This window comes from Notolepis coatsorum, assembly GCF_963971535.1.
Source record: "Notolepis coatsorum genome assembly, chromosome: 1".
Classification (NCBI taxonomy): domain Eukaryota; kingdom Metazoa; phylum Chordata; class Actinopteri; order Aulopiformes; family Paralepididae; genus Notolepis; species Notolepis coatsorum.
In genome coordinates, this window is record NC_140165.1 from 125,784,927 (window position 1) to 125,795,451 (window position 10,525).

Consider the following 10,525-nt stretch of genomic DNA (forward strand, 5'->3'; position numbering starts at 1 on the left):
CATCTACGTGACAGTGTTCATCATAATATATTTATGCCGAGTACTGGGTGGCCGAATATTAAGTACAAAGGTAGTGGTAGTAAGTATCATATCTAGTAATACAGTCAGGGAATTGTACCCCTCAGTTACAATTGGTCCTTCGAGCCGGATGGTAATCAGTGTAATATTAATATAGTGTTATTAATATTGAAATGGCCTATGATGAACACTCCACGAAACGATCCTCCTAACCAACGCCCGCAGCGCGAACGACGGCTCCCTCAGTACTTAGAGGCTTACGCTGTCAGTCAACAACCTAGTCTTCTACTAACAGTAAACGCGGTAAAACTAGAAAGTAAAAGTATGTCTAACCCCAACGCCCAGACTACCCCGACCATAGAGGCCCCTACGGGTTCTAATGTAACTGACCAAGTTCACGGTGGGGACCAGTGGGAACCAGACATGACTTCACACCCCGCCAGTACTGAAGAAGTAGTCCCCGATGAGTCCCGGGAGGAATACAGCGCTACCGAGAGAGAACTCGGCACGGAAGAAGACGGGGAGAGCACCGTGGAGATAGAGCTCCAAGGCTCCGCAAGGAGTACCCCGAGGGAAGGCTCCCCTATACAACCGCCTTCTCCCAGCGAGGCAGAGAGGACCCTACAGCAGGCCTTCCTCATCAGCCTGAACGCCGCTGCTGAACGCGACCGACTGCAGATCCAGCAGCGGAGCGAAGAAGAGCATATACGTCTAGAAATAAGACGCATTCAGAGGGAAGAGAATGTGGCCCGAGACCGAGCAGACAGCCAGCGAGCAGCTGCTGGTGCTCTACGGGACGCAGAGCGCGACAGACAGCAAGCGCAACTAATAGAACAGCTGATCAGACGGACAACACCCTCTCCCTCCGCCAGAGGCTCCAGGAACTCGTCTAGACACACCTCCAGGGCGGCATCCCCTAGCCGAGTAAACAACCCTGAACTTGACCAACAGACGAGGTCTATACCCCCCACAGACCACCTCCCCCCACCGGTCCAAGCGAAACCTAGCAACCGGGAAGGAGCAGCATATCCTGTGGAGAGGCTAAACCAGAGACTACAAGCACTGGATGACCTAACTGAAGACGAAGAGGAAGAGGAGGAGAACCACGCCCGACGACAGCACAGTACTCTACCGGACCAGGAGGTCCGGTACAGCCCAGGCTATACTCCCGCGGAGCTGCGCTACAGACCCCCGACTCTATACACGGGTGAGCACGACGCACGACCCGCACCGAGGAACAGCACCTGGACAAGCGGGCCATGGTACACTGCCGGTACCAGCCCATACCAAGGAGCGGGAGGAGACTCGCCTAGGAGGCCTCTCCCCCAACGCTCGCCGATGTATCCACAGTCAGCGTCATACATTGGCACGCCTATGGTACCCGACTTCACCCAAGAGAACCGGGCCCAGTATACAGAACTCCGCATGTGTCTGGAGACCATGTTGGTGGATGTATTGGATGAACGCCACAAATACGCCATCCTACTGAAGCACTTAAAGGTACCCCGCGCACATAATATAGCGCTCGCCTACGCGACTTCCACCACCCCATACACAGCAGCGCTGGTAGCATTGGACCAGAGGTATGGGCGCATATGGGATTACGTGATCCAGGAGATCCGACACATCGACCGCTTACCCCCAGCAATAGACAATCGAGCACTGGACGACCTGTCCATCAGAGTGCAGTCCCTGGTAGGGATGTTGGGAGCGCAGAGAGAGAAGGGGAGGCATGAACTTTACGCCAACTCAAATGTGGAAAGGATCTTGGAGAAGCTGCCGCCCGCTCGACAGGAGCGTTTTAGGCGGCAGAGAGACCACCGAGACCCGAATGGCCCCGAACCGAACCTCCTCGATCTAGCAGACTTCCTGGCGAGAGAAGTCAGCAGCCTACGGCTAGATACATTCGGACGGAGCACCCCTGGCTCCAGAGAAGGAACCAGACGACTAAATGATGGAAGAAGATCGGTGACTGTGATGCACCAATCGGAGTCAGTACCGAGCAGCAGGAGCCACAGTACCCCCTCCAGAACGGAGAAGTGGAAGATAGTGTGCCCCTACTGTGAGAAAGAACACTGGCTAGCGCAATGTGACTCCTTCCCCAAGCTGAACGCGGAGGAAGCAAGTCAATGGATAAAGTCCAACAAGCGCTGTTTTCGCTGTGCGCGCTCACACATGGCAGCCGAATGCCGCTTAAAGAAAAGGTGCACCAAGTGCGATGGAGCCCATCTGGACATACTTCACGACAGTAACAGACGGCGCCCTTCACCCGCACCATCCAGCAGCAAAGCGAGCGTCATGTACATCGATCCCGCCAGCAGCAGTGGAGCCCGAGTACTCCTAAAAGTAGTGCGTGTGACACTAAGCTACCAGAATAAAGTCCTGGACACTTACGCCGTCCTCGATGACGGGTCAGAGAAGACCCTTCTGCTCGCCTCCGCTGCGGCCCAGCTAGGGCTGCGGGGAAGCGAAACCCAAATGACAATTCGGACAATAAGACGAGATTTGAAGACGATAAAGGGCGAGAATGTCTCATTCTCTATCGCAGCAAGCGGCCAGCCTGAGCGACGGTACCAGATTACAGACGCTTTCACCAGCCAAGAAATAGGACTGTCGCGGTACACATACCCCGTCGCCAAGCTGATGGAGAAATATGCACATCTGCGCAAGTTACCGATCCCGCTCATAGACAATGCTATGCCGACCCTGTTGATAGGCTCCGACCATGCAGACCTCATTGTCCCGATAGACCGGGTTCATACCGGACCCCGAGGCTGTCCTGCAGCAGTCGAGACCCGTTTGGGATGGACTCTCCAAGGCCCGCTCGCCAAATCTCTCAACCGAAGTACAGCCACTAGATGTCTCCACTCCCGAGTCACGGAGGGAGAAACCGCACTCCTGCAACACGTAGAGCGGCTATGGACCTTGGAACAAATGCCCTTTAAGAACGGAAGGAAAGACATTCGCTCTAAAGATGACATTTACGCCATTCACCTCCTCGAGACAGGGACCAAGAGAGTCCCGGTCAACGGCGTGTTGAGATACGCCACGCCACTCCTGCGGCGAGAAGGAATGCCTACTTTCCACGCCAAGACAGACGCCACAGAACGGTACCTGCTGAACACGGAGCGGCGCTTAGCCAAGAACCCCGCCCAAGAGAGTGTATACCGCGCTGAGATTGAGAAGCTCATCACAGCGGGACACGTCACAAAGATGGACATTAAAGAGGCTGACCAGACCACTGAATCGTGGTACGTGCCTCACCACAAGGTCCATCACAACGGTAAAGACCGCATAGTATTTAACTGCAGCTACCAGATCGGATCCCAAAATCTGAATAAAGAGTTACTGCCCGGTCCCACACTCGGCCCCTCCCTACTCTGCGTTCTACTCCGCTTCCGCCAGGAAAAGGTGGCCATCAGCGGGGACATTAAAGGAATGTTCCTGCAGGTGAGATTAGTAGAGGAGGACAAGCCCCTGTTACGGTTCCTATGGAGAGAGAAGCCAGGAGATGAGCACCCAGCCATCTACCAATGGGAAGTCCTCCCCTTCGGAACGACGTGCAGCCCCTGCTGTGCTACATTTGCACTACAGAAACATGTAGCAGAGGACCCAGCAGCGGACGAAGAGGTCCGACACAGCGTAAAGAACAGCTTCTACGTAGACAACTGTCTACAAAGCCTTTCAACCCAGGAAGAAGCCGAGGCTCTCCTGATTAAACTCCGCGCCTCATTGATCAAAGGCGGCTTTGATCTCAGGCAGTGGGCCAGCAGCGATCCGCAAGTACTGCGCAGCCTCTCCTCCGAGGACAAGGCAGCCAGCAGCGAGACCTGGATGGCTACAATCCCGGGAGAAGCCCAGGAGATGACCCTGGGATTGGTGTGGCGATTCAAAACAGATTCGCTTCACTACAGACACAAGCCCCTGACTACGGAGCAGGGAAGGCCGGCGGCGGCGCCGACCACCAGACGGAGTGTGTACACAACACTCGCCCGACAATATGACCCGCTAGGATGTATTCTACCGTACACCACCAGGGCAAAAATGATTGTACGAGCATTGTGGGACAAGGACCAGGGCTGGGACGACCCCATTCCCGCACACCTTGCATCCACCTGGAGAGAGTGGGAGATGGAGCTCCACTCACTCCCAGGCGTTAATATGCGCCGAAGCTACTTCCCACCCACGGTGAGGCCAGAGACATGTAAAATGGACTTACACGTCTTCAGTGACGCCTCAGAGGTCGCATACGGATCAGTAGCCTACTTGCGGGCCCAAGAAAAGGGGGGAGAGATCTACACAGCATTTGTCCTCGCCCGCTCGAGAATAGCCCCACGCAAGCAACAATCTATCCCACGTCTAGAGCTCTGCGCAGCCCTAGCCGGAGCGCACCTAGCCACGCTCATCCAACGTGAGCTCACCATACCGGTGTCTAGAACAATCCTGTGGTCAGATTCCACGACAGTACTCGCCTGGATCAAATCGGACTCATGCAAGTACAAAGTCTTCGTGGGAGTCAGAGTCACCGAGATTCAAGACTTAACCGAAGAGTTAACCGGAGAAACAGAGTGGCGCTACGTTGATACAAAACAGAACCCAGCTGACGTCATCACCCGGGGGATGCCCCTGGATGACCTCACCCGTCGCAATGTCTACAGTGACGGCCCAGCATTCCTAAAGCTCCCGGAAGGAGAGTGGCCCACGCCTATCCCGAGGGAAGCCAGTCAGGAGGAGGCTGAGAATAAGAAGCCTGTGTTCTGTGGATTGAGCACTGTTATCTCCGCAGACCCCAACACACTCCTGATGGGGCGGCTAGATCCCGCGTTACCCCAGACAATGTACCGGCCTGAAGAAGCGAACGGCCGACGAATGTGGAGGTACAGCCAAGTATTAGCCGACAAGTTTTGGAGCAGTTTCCTACTGCACTACCTACCGTCTCTACAGACCCGCCAGAAGTGGGTAAAGGAGAGAGACAATTTGACAGAAGGAACAGTCGTCATGATTATTGATCAATCACTGCCCAGAGCTATGTGGCCGGCCGGCCGCGTAAGCAAAGTGATCACCGGTGCCGACGGCAAGGTCCGAGCAGCTGAAGTGCTTGTCCAGGGTCGCACTTACACCCGTCCCGTGGCGAGGCTCATAGAACTGCCCCGACTCCCAGACACAATCGATGATGACCATGACCCTATAACCCTATGACTTTGTGAAGTTGACTGACCCCTACAGCAAACCCTTATGTGTAAATAGACAACGCGATTAATCTGTCTCTGCTTAACTGATTAGGTCTGGGACCAATCAGGGGGTGGCTGTTGTGAAGGGCCAGATTAAACCGAATATATATATTTATATATATATATTTAATTGTATTTGTATATTCTCTAATATTCCTTGATATCCCTTGTATATTCCTTGTACAATATGCATTGAATATCCATTCTAGCCTACTGAACATCCCATAATAGTCTCCATTCTACTATTGGTCGAGACCTTGGTGCCAGGCTGCCATACCCCCCAGACCCAGTTCAAACGTACCGCTCAACATGTACGAACAAGTCCTAGTTCCGCGTAGGAATCTGGCTACCGCACCACTAATGGGACTATTTGTTCATAGTGCGTATATATACTGCGCTACTAAAGTAGGACTTCCTTTTCAGTCCAGTTTCTTACCCTCCAATAGAGTCACAGACGTAAAGCCTCCCCGCGACGCCACGTGTGGGAGTAAGGCCAAGTTCGGCCTACCATCGGTATTGAGACATCGTGTATATTAATATTTGAATAGTCATATTTGGCACTATATCGTCGAGTTGGACGTAGTCTATTAAGCTAATAATAGTCTGTTAATATATAGTGCTTCGTACGGTGAGAATACTACCGTAGTCAGCACCCCATCGTTTCGGGCAGAAAACTGGCTGCTTAACCAGGATGATCGACCCCATGTGAGATTGCACCCGAGGAGCCCCAGAGCCGACGAGCGAGTGGACCTGTATACCGGATTATTCTACCGACGACAGCCCGCCTTCCCAGGCACGGATTATGCTTTGTATACGTTGATTATTCCATGGATAAAGACCCCCGACACTGCCGTGTGTTGGAACCCCCCCCCCTGGAGAGGACGCAAGGTGAGGAGACGCTCTGCAAGACGAGGTCGCTTCACGTCTCTCCTCCGTGGACCGGAGGAAGCCGGCTCACAGAGAGTCCACCTGCTTTCATCTGTGGTCCAAGGATCGCCGGCGCATTGAACGGCACTACAGTGGGTTCACCTGGGATACCCTTGGCCGGATGAGGCAGCCGGACTCTACCCCCCCCCCTTCCTACTCCTGTCGGCTTACAAGCGACCGGATTAACCCCCCCTAGTGTATCCAGTCTATAATCATTAAAGTATCATTGCTGTTATTCCTTAACTATTCCAGGTCGTATATGTACCACCTGCGCCTTCAGAGATTGGACATTCTCTATTGATATACCGACGAATACTCTTGCCATAAAAGTGCATACTAATTCCCATTCATAAATGTGATTGATTTGATTAAGTGCTTGCTCTACACACCATCGCTGTGTAGAAATAAAGACCTATTTCTAATTCGTACATTTGTGTTGGATCCGTTTCATCTACGTGACAGTGTTCATCATAATATATTTATGCCGAGTACTGGGTGGCCGAATATTAAGTACAAAGGTAGTGGTAGTAAGTATCATATCTAGTAATACAGTCAGGGAATTGTACCCCTCAGTTACAGTTAGGGTTCAAGTTTCAAGTTTCTTTATTAGTTGACATGCAAAGATACAGAATACCTTCACATGGAATGCTTTTTTCTGTTATGCTCCTATGAGGATCATAGGACGCTTGGATCATACACATACAGCTCATTACAGTAATATTCCACAATTATTACATTTTAGATAGTAATAATGGTACAGAGCCTTGAGACAAACATATGCATATTCACCACCGCAAACAGACTGGCAGCCGTCATAGGCAGCGCCATTTACGGAAGGAGGGGGGAGTGGGTTGGGGTTGTTACAGGGCTGTAGGGGGGGGGGGGGGGGGTGATCCCTCACACGAGGCAGCCGACAGTGCAGCGCCAATGCAGAGGAAGGGGGGGGGGGGGAAGGTGGGGGGGAGTGCACAAGCCAAGTCCTGGGTGGGGGAGGTAGGGATTGCGGGTGGGGAAGCCGCTCGCCACTCTTATCTCCCAGAGGGCCTTCGACTCCAGCAGCTCCCTGTTTCGACCTTGGTCCAGGAATTTGTTTTGGCTGACTGACTGGCCCATTTATCCCAGCCACGTCACTTTAAATTTGATTTGAATAGAGTGAAATATAACTCTATTGATTTGAGTGGAGTGAGTTTTAACAACTCCGTCCAAATGACTGAATGCATTATTAGTCCAAGTGTCCAAGTGTCTTATCAGTTCATTTTGGTAGATCCTGTGCGCGGTAAACAGATCCAAAATCTTCTTATTGCAGTCCAAAAGCTTCGATAATCCAAAAATCACCACGTCTTCAAGTTGGTAGCCCGATTATGATGTCCCAATAGGCAGAGAGGGTTAGCCTTATTCTGCTTCTTGAAGAAAATATGCAATCCACTGATTAGATCCATTTAGAGTTGATTTGAGTATAGTCCGGCCACCGGCACGAAGCAGAGCATAGCAGCGTCGGGCTCCATGGAGCAGTAGAGGCGGCGGTAGGAACGGTCTTGAAGGCCTAGGGAGAGAGGAAAGAAATGCGACTTGTCTCTGCAAGAGGTGGGAGGTAACAGCCTGCGGGCGCGATTGTTAGGAGTAACACGATTGGCGCTGAAAAAAACTTCAGTGGCCAATCAGATCGCGCAAACCGAACGCGGAAGTGCAACTCCGTTAGGGAAAATATACACGCGATTGGGCGAGTAGGGTCCAGCTGCAGCGCCGGAGAATCATCTCAAGGGGCAAGCCTGTGGCAGCCACGAACCTGCGCTGTTTTAAGTGAGTGACGCGTGTGTTATTGGATTAATTGATTGAAAATTGTATTAATGTCCGCCTTGTTTCGAACTGGTTATGCGTAGGCCCTCTTTCGAAGTCGGTTATGCTTAGAGTTTATCTTTAGAGCAGGGCAGTGGCGGCCGGCCGATAGGGGGCGCTGGGGCACCGCCCCCCCCTGATTGAGAGAGAGGAGAAGAACTTGTGTTTTTTATTTTAGATATTTTGAAGCCCTAAAAATAAACTAAACATGTTTAAAATGAATAATAATTACTATTAAAATGCACAATAACGTTAATATAGTATATAAATCATTGTTTTGTGCATGCTATTCTTTCTCCCCCCTTGTTTGTGATTGACGTCACTCTCAGAAATCTACCTACCTCCAAACTTGGGCGCTTGGCTTAACGCACACTGACTCTGCGTCACTGCGCGCAAGCGGCCAATGTAAATGATTCAAGGAAATAAATGTAGCCTATCAAGGGTCATAAATATGATGTCTGGGGGCGCGGCTTTCTAGCGCTCAAACAAAGCAAGCAGTCACGCACTCTGTGCGCCACTGTTGTCACTTGTCACCAGTCCTCAAACAGAAAAGACTTGCCTCGAGGAGTATTTTCATTTTCGATTTCTAGCTAGCTACCATGGATAATTCTGTTAAATCCATCAAAGCAACACCATTTGAAAGACGGACACTGCAAGAAAAACTCAGATTGAAAGAGCTTCTGTCGTTTTCTAGCTGATTCGGTAAGAAGTGTTGGCTAACAAGGAGCTATATGGCTAGCTGGATGCAGTCATGTAAATGTCGTATTTTCTGTTACTGGAGTAAAGGACATGAAACACTTTATTAATTTTTTTTAAGTGGATTAAGGCTTGTGGACAGCTCTCGCCCCCTTCAACTCTTCTGATCAGTGGCGGACTCAGGCTGTTTGAAGGGCAGGGGCGAAAAGAAAAAAAGGGCACCTACTTCACAACATGGGACCCCATCAGTGAGCAAAAAGCTATGATGCGTCATGTACGGTGAAATAGTCTTCATCCTTGATTAAGATTAACATTAGAACAACATAGACAATCCAGATTAATAGTATAACCACACCTCTATGATAAAAACACACAGGGAACAATACACCTTTCAAATGTTTATTTGACCTCATTGTTATGGTGTTTGAAAAGTAGATGTATCATGGTGTTTGAAAAGTAAATGATCATGGTGTTTGAAAAGTGGATTTATCATAGTGTTTGAAACTTAGATTTATCATGGTGTTTGAAAAGTAGATTATCATGGTGTTTGAAGGCCTGCCCTAAACCATTGCTGCAGTGGTACTGTGCATTTCTCAATGCTAAAGATATCAGTGAGGAATATAATTATTTGGGAAACAGCATTTTAATATGGTCTGGGTGGAAGAATAGTGAACCTATTCTTTAAAAGCTATTTACAACATATTTTACAGGATATAAAACAGTTTAACAGTTAAAGTTAAATTCAAGTGCCGTTGAGCTTCTTCCTTTCTCTCTCCTAACTCTCCTTCTCTCCTCCCCTTCTCTCCTCCTGCCCTCTCCTTCTGTCCTCCTATAATCCCCTTCTCTGCTCCTGTACTCCCCTTCTCTCCTCCTGTACTCCCCTTCTCTCCTCCTGTATACTCCCCTTCTCTCCTCCTGTACTCTCCTTCTCTCCTCCTGCCCTCTCCTTCTCTCCTCCTGTATACTCCCCTTCTCTCCTCCTGTACTCCCCTTCTCTGCTCCTGCCCTCCCCTTCTCTCCTCCTGTATACTCCCCTTCTCTCCTCCTGTATACTCCCCTTCTCTCCTCCTGTATACTCCCCTTCTCTCCTCCTGTCCTCTCCTTCTCTCCTCATGTCCTCTCCTCTCCTTCTCTCATGCTGTCCTCTCCTTCTCTCCTCTATCTCTCCCTCTCTCTCTCTCTCTCTCTCTCTCTCTCTCTCTCTCTCTCTCTCTCTCTCTCTCTCCCCCCTCTCTATCTTCCCCATTCTCTCCATTAAACTTAATATATTGTACCAGCCTGGATACTGGCTGGATCAGTGGGATATTTTAATGGTTAGTGGAGATCATTCAAGTTATTTGTTGTTGTGTCGTTTGAATATTTTCTCTCCCTATCATCATCTGCATTCTCTCTTGCCTCCACTTCTTCATCATTTCTCTCCATAGAATCATCTGCACTTTCTCTTACCTCCACTTCTTCACCATCTCTCTTCCTGATATCATCATTTCCCTCTTGAATATCTCCATCTTCATTGTCTATACTCATTGTCTCATTGTCTTTATCCAAGGTGGAGCAAATTATATTTGTTTTATAATAGTAATATAATTGTACTGTATATAATATCCGTACTGTAGCCTACAATGTTATAATTGTATTATGAAATAATATGTCATAATATAGCACTACCACCACTAGCCCTCTTGCCTTGATTGGAATAAAAAGGATCTATGGTTGGTCAATTTAAATGTTTAAGACACATTTTTCTGTCCAAAATAAGCATTATTGACCATGTTAGCACCAATGGGCACGTCCTCTCATTTCTGCCACTCAAGAGGGCA